At 36.9% G+C, this 12500-nt stretch overlaps 1 protein-coding gene across 1 annotated transcript in view; it reads right to left on the bottom strand.

Annotated features, from left to right (window-relative positions):
* LOC137999550 (uncharacterized) overlaps positions 1-12489 on the bottom strand; it is a 25932-nt gene extending 13443 nt beyond the window's left edge. The window contains exon 1 of the mRNA XM_068845357.1: positions 12401-12489. The gene's annotated coding sequence lies outside the window, so the exon portion shown is untranslated. The remainder of the gene's footprint in view (positions 1-12400) is intronic.
* Positions 12490-12500: the final 11 nt, after the last annotated feature.

The following is a 12500-nucleotide window of genomic DNA, read 5'->3' as shown; positions in this document are numbered from 1 at the left end:
TGTAACTACGTTTGCGAATGATTCGACTTTCAAGTCTTCTCGGAAGCCGGAAGCCGGAAGCCGGAGGTCCCATCTCACAGCCCTTGGGTATAAATTCTATGTGATGTTAAAGAACTAATTGTGCTTACTAGGGTTCCATCAAATTTGCAATGTGCCTAATCCACGCATGATTAACATAAGCAAGAAAAACACATCAGTGAGTTTGGATGCTGTGTATTTTGTTTAACAGGCATATACCAACACGTTTTCAAGTGTCCCTGTATTTTCTTCTCTCATTAATGGTTGAAAGAAAATACTCATGGCACTTGGCATGCTCACTTGAAAGGGAATTAGGACAAAAAATATCCAGGTCTCTTTGGTTTGAAACAAATACATGAGAAGATGCCTGTTGCTACATTAGCCCCACTCTCCATTGGAAGTATCATTTGAGGGAAAATGGCCAAACATGTTCACTACAGGCAAAAAGATTGAACTCAGATAAGATAAAGATATGAGGTTAGGTACACTTTAAAGGTGTACAAGGCTACATCATTTAAAATGCAAAGAAAACTCAATTTTGAATTGGGTTTTTTACAGTAACGACCAGGTGTGATATGTCACCACACATCCTTCACAACGACTCACTCCTGCAGCATTTCAGCTCATTTTAGTCTATGTACAAGCCAACCTTTTATGACAAAAAATCGCATTGACTTATGTTCATGTGTTGGTTGCAAAGAGTCAGTCAGCAGACGGATGGCTATAACATTGTCTTTTCATGCCTAAAAATATTGCAATTTAGAATAATTACAAAAGTGATTATTGAAAATTCTCTGTGCTGATTGGTTGCACATGAGGTGATCATTACGCGATAATCACTTAAGCGATTTTTTTTTCAAAATGGCTACAAGCAGTTATGTTGAGGTGACAGACAAAGAAATTAATTGTTTTGCAGAAAATGCATATTTTTTTCAAATAATCACCTTTGTTATATTAAAACAATTATTCTCCTCTGGCTCGCTGAATGTCAGTGAATAAAAACCTCGCCTTTGCGATTAATTGTTAAATATTAATTGAGTTAGTTCTATGACATTTTCCCCAAACCACAGCCGGTTTTCAATGGAAAAAGCAATGTGAAAGGTTGTTTGAGAAGAGAAGCACATCTTCAGAATTTCACCCCTGGTCTCCAGTCTGGATTGGACACAAGAAGGCAGAGAAGAGAGACCCTGGGAACAAGGTTGCATTTGACATTGGCTGATTGCAAAAATTACAGTACAACAATTGGTGAGAATAATTTGAAATACTTTTTCAATCTCGAAAAAATAATTTCAAAGAAAATAGCATGTGGCGGATCTAGAAATATTTTAGAGGGGGGGGGGGAATGAATTGAAAGAATCGAAGCATATTCTCTGACCAAATTCCAGATAGTTTAGGCTGCCATTTTGACTTTATGTTTTGAATTAATAAAAAGTTCCTGTCACGTAAACAGTATCTGTTCCAGCAAAAATAAAAATACAATAAAAAGCAGGTAAGTAGAAATACTCTCGTACAAAAGTAGAAAATACATGTAACTTATTTCTTTCTTACTCAGTATGAGGAGGAAATCAGATACTTGGGCGGTTCCTTTATATATCATAATATATCCTATGCAAAGGGAGTGGTCGTTCAAATTTGAAATAAGAAAGTTTGCATATTGTAAGATTGAGAATAATTTGCAAATTTAATTTATTTATCACCCAAAAAAATCAATGGACTTTAAATAAAGGAATCAAAATGGGAGGTGGCTAGACACCCTATTCACTCCCTTGATTAATGGTGTGAAGACAACAAAAAAAAAAATATATAGCAAGAGAAAACTTGGCAATGGATCCAAATCTCCCAGAATTTAATCACTTCTTTCAACCAGAAACATTGTTATCAAACGAGATGGCTGAGACCTGTAAAGGTGGCACACATGTAACTATCAAGGAGCGTGCTAGTGCGTTGAAAGATATGGAAAACAATAAAACTCCAGGCATGGATGGTTTAACAGTACTGTTACGGGTACTTCTGGGATGTTATCAAGAAGTATATGGCAGAAAGTTCTAACTGTGCATTTGGAATCTGGAAAAGCATTCATCAAATAGCAGATGCTATGGATTTTACAAAACGTATGCAAATCCCAGGAATAACTGTTGTTCAAACTTCGAAAAAGCCTTTGATTCTGTTGAATGGGTAAGTGCATTGTAAAGGTTTCAGTTGTGTGCTTAACAATGGTCTACTGCCTCAAGACATTTTATTCTAGAATAAGATGTACGACAGGGCTGCCCACTGTTGGGGCTGTTACTTGTAACAGCTATTGAGCTCATTGCTCAGACAATCAGACACTCCAACAACATCTAGTGAATTATTTACAATTCAACCCAACCAAGCAGTACAGCTCACTCAGTATGCACACGACACAACTGCCTTTCTGGCTGATGTACAATCTGTTTTGAGCCTATTCGGCATGCTATCCCAGTTTGAAAATTGTTCAGGCTAAACCCATTGACCCCTGAGAGAGTGACACTTAAAGGATTTTACTGTCTAACACCAAAGGACTTTACTCTGTCTAACGCCAGAGGATTTCACTTGTCAATGGGGGGGGGGGGGGGGGGGGTGGTGTGAAACTTAGTAAAGAGCCAAAAAAGGCTCTAGGCATCAATTTCTCTTAACACCATGAAGCCGCTGTAAAAAGAAACTTCTCAGATAAGTTTGGAACTTTAAAAAGGACCCTTAACATGTGGTCCCAAAGAAACAACCCATTACAAGGTAAAATACATGACTTGTACATGTATAGTCAAAAGTCCAAGCTCATTTTCATCTGTAGTGTTCTGAAAACTCTGGAAGATTTTACAGACAATAAACAAAATTACTCTTGATTTCATTTGGAACCACAAACTGGCTAAAATTAATACAACAACTTTGGTCAAAAATAAAAAGGAAGGAGGCTTAGGCATGAAAGACTTCTTTTAATTTGATAAAGAGAGGAACTTAATGGGGTTAAGTGTCTCTGTTTGCAAACTGATGCTCCCTGGAAATACAGGTTTGTGTATATTCCAACCAACTTCCCGACTAATGGTCGGTGGTACCAAGCTGTTTGAATATACATCTGACACGACACTTCTACATTGTAGATCTTAACAATTAAAGACTAGATCTGTCTGTCTGCCTGTTTTTAAGAAAGGCTCCAAAACTTGCTTGTCCAATTATCATCCCATCTCGTTACTTTCCATGTTTCACAAATTGCTTGAGAAACTTACGTATAACAGATTAATCGAGTTTTTGGAGAAGCACAGAATTTTATTCGCCAAGCAATTTGGATTCAGGTACTGATCATGCTATAATATCTATAGTTGATAAAATTCAAAAATCAATAGAGAATCCAAAGTATTCCTGTGGGGTTCTGATTTTAGTAAGGCGTTTGATACTGTAAATCATAACATGTTGTTAAAGAAGTTAGAGCATTATGGTATATGGGAATTACAAATGAGTGGTTCAAATCACATCTTGATAATCAACAATAAGTCGTCATAGTGAATAATGTAATGTACATGTATATATACGTGAATATACATGTAGGAGTTCAGCGACGTGAAAGAGGGCTCAATATTTTCGTAGAGCTTAAATATATATAACGGTATATATAAATTTTTGAACTTGGTTTAAATGTATTTTCAGAGAGTGCTCAACTCTTAGAGGAGCATTTACACTAATAATAAACTGGTTTCAAGACTTCAGAGGTAGTTCATTGTTTAATTACTACAGCTCTGTTTCGTATGACCAAAATATGACCACACTCATCGTTGATATTACCTGATGAGCGTGGTCATATTTTGGCCATATGAAACAGAGCCGTGGTAATTAAACAATGAACTACCTCTGAAGTCTTGAAACCAGTTTATTATTAGTATATATACCGGTATATATTAATATATTTAATTTATTTATTTATTTATCTATTTTATTTTATTTTTAATTTATACATTACACACAATCACTGGTTATGACTCCAACTATCACTCATTACAATACAGTATTAATCTTACACGAAATTGGCAACAAACAAAAACGCATAACATCCTGACAAAAAATACACAGCAAAGGATGTCACAAAATACATTAGAAAGAGCTATCATTCATGGCCACCCAGATCAACTTGAAAAAAAAAAGGTGCAACATTTGAAAAAAAAAAGGTGCAACATTACAGGTTGAAAAAAGAAGAAAAAACAGGCCATTTCGTTTTAAATTATTTTTCACAACCAGAGGTAAAAAAAGATACATTTTTCTATTTTGATTTTTTCCGAAACAAGGGAAACAAATTCATTAAAAACATATAACTTGCTACTGAGGGCGTTTACATATAGGAAATACTTCCCAACAATAACTAGGTGGTTGAGGGCTGAACAGAGTGCCAAATACAATTTCATTTTTTGAAAGGAGTCTTGAATTAAAAACGCACGAGAACCAATCAATAAAATCCTTCCAAAATGATGTGGCTTGTGCACATTCAGTGCAAAGATTCGAAAAAGATGTATAATTGTGTGATCAGCTGGACAAAAAGGACAGTGTGGGTATTCTTCCTTCCTCATTTTGAATAGTAAGCTCTTTGTACACAAAATGCTGTGAATTACTTTAAACTGAAACATCAATAGTTTCACTACCTTTGTTACTTTGAAGAGCAGAAGATATAACTTACCCAAGTCATCTTTTTGGTAACCTAGAGTTAACAGTCTTTTTTCACACATTGGTGGAGAGGAATGTTGAAGAGATAGCAGTCTAGTATACAGTTTTTTACAAGTCATTATTTTCTTCTATTCTGACTTGCGCTGTGGAACTTTGGTTGCATGTGCTACGAAGAAGCTTTTTCCAACTTTGCAGAATAGAGTTAATTAGACTGAAATATTGTAAAAAATTGCAACTTACATGTACATTAAACTTATTGAAAATGCATTAAAGGTCAAGAAGCAAGTTCGCTGAGTATCAAAGATATCTTTAATCTTCAGTATACCTGACTGAGTGATTGTAACAACTGGCATGGAATTACCCTTCTGTCTGTGCCAAGTAAAATCTTTTGCAAAGTCATCATACAACGAATCACCCAAGCTGTTGATGACATTTTGCAAACAAACAAACAAGCTGGATTTTGCAAGGGGCGCAGATTAGGGATCAAATTTTCACACTACGGAATATACTTGAGCAATGTACTGAGTGGAATAGGCAGTTGTATGTAAATTTCATTGACTATGAGAAAGCATTTGACAGTATCCACAGGGATAGTCTTTGGCAGATTCTAAGAGTATATGGCATTCCACAATGCATTGCCAATATCATCAAATGTTTCTACTCAAACTTCACATGTTGCATCGGCCAGGGGGATTTAAGTTGTGAAGTTAAAACCGTTGTACGGCAGGGATGTATCATGTCGTCTGTGCTATTCAGTATTCCTATCGATTGGGTTCTTCGTCGCAAAGTAGAAGATCAGCGAAGAGGCATAATATGGACCCCTTTTTCTACACTCGAGGACCTCAACTTCGCAGACGATCTACCCCTATTGATCTACTGCCACACTTGGCAGCACATCCAGGAGAAGACAGACCGGCTCAGCATATTCAGCAATTAGGTCGGCTTGACAATTAGCTTGAAGAAGACGGAAGCCATGTGTGTTAATGTCCCTTTCCCAACAGAGATCAGGGTAAGAGGACAGGGCATTCCATACCCCGACAAGTTCACACATACCTTGGAAGTGTGCTTTGGCAGGATGGTGGCACTGGTGTGGACATACAAAACAGGCTGAATAAAGCGAGAAATGCCTTTATGAGTTTAAGATCAGTGTGGAGGTCAGCAAGCTATAGCACAAAGACGAAGCTTAGAATCTATCAGAGCTGCGTGATGTCAACTCTTCTTTACCACTCAGAGTGCTGGCGAATGACGGAGCACGACCTTTCAAGACTACCGTCTTTCCACACAGCTAGCCTCAGGAAGATTCTGAGAATCTTCTGGCCCCGGAAAATATCCAATGATGAGCTATTGAAGCAAACCAAACAGGAGCATATTCGTACCCTTGTCACCAGGAGAAGATGGAGATGGATCTGGCATGTGCTGCGGAAGGGCAATAACAACATAGCCAGAATTGCAATGTGCTGGACACCTGAAGGCAAACGGAGAAGAGGGCGCCCAAAAACAACCTGGCGCAGAACTGTAGAAAAGGGACTAAGGGAGCTCAATTACAGCTGGAGCACCATTGAAAAACTGGCAGCGTTGGAAAGATTTCGTTGCTGCCCTATGTGCCACATAGGCATGATGGGCAGTAAGTAAGTAAGTAAGAATACCTGATTGATTGCCACTGCAAAAAATATATTCATTCCAGAGAATTTGTTTGAGGACTTCATGTCTGTTCTTTTGATTAGAAGCTATTAAATCTTGCCAAAGAGCAATTATTTCGCGATAAAATTCTGGGAGTTGACTTTTTAAATTAATACGATCTATGTCATAGTTGCATGCAAAAAGCTCCAGCCCTCTGACATTTGCGAGAAGAGACTTTAGGATGAGTTTCAAAGGAGCACCAGAATCTGAATAAAATCACTTTACCCAATTTAACTTTAAATCCTAATTAAACAAAGAAAGGTCTTTCATCTCCAACCCTTCTTCCTTTTTAGTTTTAATAAGTGTCGAGAATTTTATCTTAGGGTATTTTGTTTACTTCATCAACAAAATGTTTCGGCATTTCTATTGTACTACAAATGAATATGATTTTTGAAAGAGTGAGACAAGTTAATTTTGCCATTAAGAGAGATGTCCCTTTGAGACCATATATTAAACAACTTTTTCAATGAAATTAATTTATCCCAGACGTTTTTTTGCGAAGTCGCTTTATGGTCGAAGGAAAACTGTACGCCTAGTGCATATATTGGTTTATCACTTGGCAATAAATTTAAATTTTTTTCCTTCATGTGACGGCAAGAGCCGAGCCATAACATTTTCGATTTTGTTTCATTTATTTTAAGGCCTGAGCATCTTTCAAAAAGGTTGAGTAAGTCAAAACGGTTAAAGACTGATTCACTGCCCTTTAGAGAGACTGTCGTATCCTCTTGAGAACTTTCGTGCCCAATTTCGATTTCCTTAATTGAAGATGAGCTTCTTTTGTGCAAGAAACTCAATGGCTATAACAAACAAAGATCCCGATAATGGACACCCTTGCCGAACACCTCTCTCAAGAGAAAAAGGTTCTGATGGGTAACCGTTGTTTATAATGCAGCTGGAGATGTTGTGACAAAAAACATGAACCCACCGGCAAAGTTGAGGGCTGAGGTTAACAGCTTTTAAGCACCTTTGTATGTAAATCCATTCCACAGAGTCGAATGCCTTCTCAAAGTCTAAAAAACAGGTACCCCTGGGATGTCGTTATGCTTAGTAAATTCCATTACATCTGAAATCAATCTTATGCTCTCCCCTATAAACCTGCCTTTTACATCATAACCTGATTGTGCAGGGTTGATTAAAGTTGGTAGCACCTTTTCTAACCGGAGAGCAATGGCTTTTGTCACGATCTTATAATCATTATTCTACATTTCTGGGATATAGGTCTCCAGTTCTTTAAATACTTAATGTCCTTATCTTTGGGATCAGTGAGATAATACCATGTCTTTGGGAAATTGATAGATGCCCTGTTTTGAAAGCATAATTAAAACTATTAACAACATAGTCACCAATGATATCCCAGAAAGCATAATAAAATTCTTTTGTTAGCCCATCAGAGCAAAGAGATTTGTTGTTCTGCATGTTTTTCAGAACCTTGGTGCATTCTGTTAATGTCAACTCTCCCTCACATATGCTAGCCATCTCGTCAGTTAATCTAGAATCTATGTCATAAAAGGCTGTAAATTCACTACAGTTAGGATCTACGTTCCTAGATTCATAAAGTTGTTTGAAAAAGATTTGCTTTTCATTAAGAATTTCTTTTGGATTATTAATCCCCATGCCATCGTTTTCAATTAAAGATGTTATGTGTTTTTGCCTGTAATTCAGTTTTTCTAAATTGAAAAAGTATTTATCAATTTTTTCTCCATAATCTGCTCTAATTCGGGTTTTATCGTCTTCACTAAACGCTGTTTGAAGTTTAGTATTTACTTGGGCTAGTCTTGACGAGAGGTGTTTTTCCTTATCCTGTTTACACTTTATCTTTATTTTGCAATATGTTATAGTCAGGCGCCGAACCTCCATTTTGATCATCTCCCAAAACAAGCCTTTGTCTTCAACTTCTTCATACTTTGCCACAACCTATGGAATTTTGAGACGTAACAGGCTTATATATTCATTGTCAACCAAAAACGAATTATTAAACCTCCAGAAACCAATATATGTATGGCACTGGCTACCTATCTCTTTAACTTTGCAGTTATTCTAGGCGAGCTCGATAAAGGCACTCGTCCTGTTGGTCGACCGAAATTGCGTTACAAGGACACCTGTAAAAGTGTTCTTAAGTCTGGAAGAATCTTAGATCGATGGCAAGATTTGGTTGTCGACCGACCACTCTGGAGAAGAACCATTGGAAATGTTTGTGGAATTGTGAATGCGAATCGAATTGCAACTTACCAACGACAAAAGGAGCACCGAGCTCGAAAGAAAGCTATAAGTGGAAATTGATTAAATAGAATTTATTTTATTATGTATATTCTAGTGTTTTACCCGTATCGGGTTTAGGCGTATTATTATTATTATTCTAGGTAGCCAGCCCTTTCTCTTTTTTAATTCATCAAATGTTATTACAGTGTCTATCCTACTTACATGTAGTGTATCAGGGAAATAAAGGTTGTTGTTGTTGTTGTTATCTGTCTACCAAGATGCAACAAAATGCACCATGTGCAGGGATGGCGGGTTTGGTATGATAGGAAACCTCCATTTCTCCATCAGTGCATTGTTCCTTCGTTACATCATTAAATTTTTTATCGGAGACATCCATCGGAATTATTTTTGTTCTTACCAAGTGCTTCTTATCACAGCTACGTTATTGTAGTTTATTCAAGGAGTAGATATTTTGACCTTAACTGCAAAAAGCAAGCACTTCAGCGTGAGTTGGACAACTGAATAGTTGGACCAACAATGAATTCAAGGATTCCTGAATTCCTGGTAGAAGACCTCAGGGACATGACGCAGTCTATTTACGGAAATCAGTTTGACATCACGGAGAGCCCAAATTGATTCATTGGGATACCACAAACTATAAACAAAAAGTGAGTTTGCTGAAGTCCTTTTGTCTAAACTATGTTTTAATAATCAACCCAGAGTCTTTAAACTCTATTTTACAAACAAGTTATTAAGTACTAGCAAGAGAATATGTTCAATACTCCTGATAAGAAAAAAACATGCTCCAGGAAATTATCTGGAACAATAGACATAAAAAGACCAACTGGTGTCAAACAGGCATCAAGCAGATAAAAGATCTCTTTGATGTAGAAGAAAACCGGTTTTTATTGTACAACACACTTTGCAACAAATTCTGATTGCATGGAGCAAAAGCGTTAGCATCTTTGTCCCCCTCAAGTAAGAATTTGCATGAAAAACTACTTAGTCAAAAAATATACACTGTACTTCCAATCACTGCTCAACAAAGGCTCAAAAACTATAATTTTCAGGGTGAGATTTGCACAAATTGTATCTCTAGACCTTCTAGAGCTCCAATGGATACAAAATTAGTCATGTTTCAATACAAAATTATTCACCATCTTATTTCCAAATGTGCTATTGATGAAGATATGATGTTGTGTAATACCTTGTGGTCATCTTTTGCCTTTCGCGTACTTCTAAGCGTCAGAATTTTTCCAAACTTTCCACAAGAAGGGTTTGTTTTGCTTTATTCAGAGAGAAATTTCGCTTTCCGCAAAAAAACTTTAGCTTAGCAACACTTTGCACAATCAATTGCCATACAAGGTCAGACAAAGGTATATGAGCTGATAACCAAGATTGAGTGAGCCAATCAGAGCAGGAGAAATGCATTAACCGAGGTTGAAAATTTAATAATGTATGGTAGCCTTGAATAAGACAAAGAAATGTTTATGTTTGAGCCTCATGTTAAATCTTAATATATCCAGTGAATGATACATGCAAGCCCGTAACCAGGAATTTATGTGGGGGAGGGGGGGGGGGGAGGGAGGGTCTAATGAGGCCAAAGTGGACCAAACTACTGAAATGTATTTTTTATTGTCTGATCCGTTTACTTAGAGAATTAGCGATACATGAGAACGTTAGGAACTGAATATTTTACCACAATTGCTGCTAATCTCACAATCTGATTGGCTTATTTGCCATTGTCGATAAGGGTCCATACCACACTGCTCGCGTCAATGTGTCGCGCAATGCCTTTTTCAGCTCGTGCTCTGAAAAAAAAACATTCCTTTGACCTTGATATTGTGGTAAAAAACAAATTGAAATGTGGTTTAGCGTGGTCTGTACTCTTATCAACAATGGATAGGTTTCATTACTCTTTTGCCAAACATTTTTTTCTCATTGTTTCTGCATGTTGAGCTAGTTTGCAAAAGTCACTGAAAGGAAAGTCTGACGCGTACAAGGAGGTTACTTCGGATTAAATCTAAATCCGGATTTTTGAGATTCATCAGTTCAGCCTTTTTTTGGGAAAGGATTTGAAAAAAGTACTTTTGACAAGTAGTTTTTCTCGCACCATTTTTTACCGTACGATCGAAGACATGAATAGGTCGAAAATAGTTAGGTTTCCTGCAAATTTCACACCAGAAATTACACTAAAAGTTTCTTGACAGCAATAATATTGTTAGCACCTTCCCTACAGCGAAAAATGCATGTTTTTTGTCATTTCTTTTTATTGATAGCCAAGGTATTTTTTTACTGATGGCATTTTCATTTAACAATTTCTCCAAAAGAAACTTAATCGCCATTTTTTGTTGTTTTTAAAATTTGCACGCAACTCTGGGTTTGTTTGTTTGCATTGTCATGGAAAATAAGAAGAATCCATTGATCCGAGATCAGAAATCCGTTTTTGGATTTTCAAAAAAAAATGCACCCTTAGCTAAGCTCGGACATCTGTGCGCTAATTGAAATGTTCTGAATGGTGAATGGCTTGGGCGAATGGCTCGGGCTACTACAGTGCCGCTGGTTTTAGTTTCCCAGTGAATACATTACCGCTTTTTCCATTCTGTGATTTTGTTTAAATATCACTTGTTTATGGGCCTGACATGTCACTACTCATGTTGCCAGTGTGAACAGTGAACAGTTCTTTACTGATCTGTGGAAGTGTGGTCGCCTCTGTCTTTTTCCTCGCAAACCAACAATGCAGTCTGCACCAGACAAATTAAACTCTGATTCCACTAGCAAGTTTCTCATCTGTGTCACCTGGGATCAGGCTTTCAAACTCAACCCCACATAATTATGATGATGAGTCTGAGAATTGAACCTTGGCAACATTGGTAGGCAGCGATTGCTCTAACTACTCTGCCACCCCTGCATCCTAAAGATCCTACTAACTTTATTTGAGGTTCAAATTTCAGATTAAACTCTTAATCTGATTCTTGATCTCCTCTATGTATAATGTAATGCCAAGAAGAACTATGTACAGTGGATGATATGATATTGTTTTGAAGAAAGTTTAAAAGCAAAGAGAGGAATCTTATTTTTCGGTAACAAAAGGTACATATTTCCGGACGATCATTGGTGTCAAAGATTGTTTGATAGATTTGCATGGGATCAAAAGAAAGTTGTCAGCTGACAAGCAACTTAACATGAGCTAAATTTCTGGTAACATTGGCAAATAAGGAGTCACAATATTGTATGCTACCGCACGAACTCAAGGTTGTTTCCTGTCGGGAAAGGGGAATCATACACGCGAGAACGCAATGTATATATATTTGGATCAAAGTAAAACCGGAAGAACATGTATATATTCAATGTATTCTTCACATCATGTTGATGGCAAAGGATTTTTAACAACTTAACTATTACTTTAACAGGGCAGTAGGTTAACTCCTCGCAGTAAATTCTTATGCACATAAAATAAACTAACTGTACTGAAAAAAAAAACCTCTAGAGATTTTTAATTAGATTCCTGAAAAGGAATCTAAAAATCATTAAGCTTACGTATACGGTAGTCGATCAATCTAAAAACGGGTGTGAAGATCTAGAGCTACACACACTTAACACTGAAACCTCCATCTATGTTCTAACAAATTAAAAATTGGGTATTCTCACCTAGTTTAAAGCATTTGATTACTTCATCTACCTACATCCTACAGAAAAGGGATTTTCACCTAAACACTGCACATATATGATAACATATATAAACTTAAATACAAACGATTTCACTGACGAATGACGCAATACGTGCATAAAAGCAGGCTACCCAGAAATTTGTGTCTATCTAAGTAATCTCAGTTACCTTCATTTCAACAGGCATCACTGTAACTGCTGAAGACACGATTATACAAGAGGAAGTGAAGTACCAGAAGTGAACAAATTGAAAGTGATTATGGGATTAT

Source organism: Montipora foliosa, chromosome 1 (genome assembly GCF_036669935.1).
Source record: "Montipora foliosa isolate CH-2021 chromosome 1, ASM3666993v2, whole genome shotgun sequence".
Lineage (NCBI taxonomy): Eukaryota > Metazoa > Cnidaria > Anthozoa > Scleractinia > Acroporidae > Montipora > Montipora foliosa.
The sequence above is the reverse complement of the archived record's forward strand: the minus strand, read 5'-3'. Positions and strand labels throughout refer to the sequence as shown.